Genomic DNA, 2,198 nt, shown 5'->3' on the forward strand with positions numbered 1-2,198 from the left:
ATATATATATATATATATAAACCCACGTCCTCCAGACGCATCTCCACAAGAACACACGTGCACACCCACATATACACATTCCCGTACATATGTCAACACATACACAAACACATGCCAACACATACACGCGTACATACACACACGTACATATGCCAACACATACACACACACACACAAACACACTCACCGATTCACACAGCCACACCAACTCATACTCACACCCACTTCAGACTGCCTCTGCCTCTTACTCACTTTCGACCCTTCCATCTATGCACATATGCAAACGCACACACATACATTCACACACCCGTCACTATAGCTGCTAACCTCTTAGAGGAACAGTAACAGATACGCACACAGATCCTATCACACACACACACGAACATAAACACACACACAGTTAATACCACAAACGCAGACACGCTACTACGCATAAGCGTACTCACGCATTTACTGCCACGCACACATACAAGCTACCATACATACACAAGCTACCACATTCACACTGACGCTTTTCACACTCTCCTGTCCCAGAAGGAACTTTCTCTTCATTCTTTCTACTTCCGGTCACTTTTGAATTGTAGCCGCAAGTGATAGTTAACCTTTTTTTTTCGTCTCCTACGTCTTGAAATTTCCTGTTTTGTGCTGATTCCGAAAGAAGAGCTATTCACGACATGTAAAACTACTAAACTTGTCCTTCTCTTAGCGTATTATTAATACACATCCTGTACAAAGTCCACTCGTTTGTCTGCATTTTTCTTTATCTTTCACACATATGTATATGTATTTAGGTGCGTGGTTGTGTGTGTGTGTGTGTGTATAGTTCTGTGTGAGTGATTGAGTGTGTATGTCAGTGTGTGTGTGTGTATATGTGTGTGTGTGTGTGCGTGCGTGTGTATACACACCTCACAGTTCACATTCTTGTTCGAATGTCATGTCATGGGATCAAGTATGGGCCAAAGTTACTGCAAAGCGAGGTATTTTAGCCACGAAGTCATACATAACTCTTTATCTTCCATGCATTTTTGAGCCCTAGTCCCGGTTAATTCACATTTGGATCCATTAAGTACTTCCGATGATTATATTCTCAATGATTCATTGACAAACTACAAGGATCGAAAACGCTTTCTTGAATTTATCAAATATTTAAAATGGAACTAAGATTTTGGAATTTGTTGATTTAGAATTGCTTTTAGAGTTACTGAAATATATATAAATAGATACTTTTATCATTGTCGTTGTGGTTGCTGCACAACTTTCATTGATGATGCAGTTGTTACGATGGGTTTCCATACTGTTTGTGTTGCCGCTGCTGTTGTTGATAGTCAGAAGTCCTTTGATCAAAAGGCTATTCAGCTATAAACTTCCGGAGAAAGCGTTGTATTGCACAATATTATTCAAAGAGTGCTCTTTCCTATTAAAGACAGAATGGTGTGAGTTTATGGAAATTAGGCTGAAAATGGACGGCTATGTAACATGTTGCTTGTTACTTGAAGTTACAGAAGGCCTATGGCGGCAATAACGTGGCATTTGTTTTTATGCGGAAATAAGTATATAAAATGCAACAGGGCGCAGATTTGTTTCCTTTCAATACAAATATAACAAATATTTGTTTCGTGCATGTAAAGCAAGCAACCCATTAGAGAAAATTACCAAAACATCAGTATACCGACGCTTGCACAAACGTTAGTTAAGATACGATACAAACAGTAACAGATATAATTGTCAAGGCCAATAATTGCATTAATGCTAAATGAAACCACCACACACAGACAGAGAGAGAGACACATGCACTCACACACAAACATACACACACTCACACATGCATACACACACACGTATGTATATGTTTATGTTTGCATATATGTATGTGTGTAGGTGTAAATATATATATATATATATGTGTATATATATATATATATATATATATATATACGTGTATATATATATGTATACATGCATATATATTTATATATATATATATAGAGAGAGAGATACACACACATACACACACACACACACATATATATATATATATATACACAAACACACACATATATTCAACTCTACGATGAAAGTAAACACACAAAGTTTGTTCTTTGTTTTTTAGAAGCGTTGAGATGTATTGTAAGATACAGAAATAAATTTATTTCTCAAACGCGTGATAATACTATAAAATAGCGTGATCAGGATAAATT

This window comes from Octopus bimaculoides, chromosome 8 (assembly GCF_001194135.2).
Source record: "Octopus bimaculoides isolate UCB-OBI-ISO-001 chromosome 8, ASM119413v2, whole genome shotgun sequence".
NCBI classification, from domain to species: domain Eukaryota; kingdom Metazoa; phylum Mollusca; class Cephalopoda; order Octopoda; family Octopodidae; genus Octopus; species Octopus bimaculoides.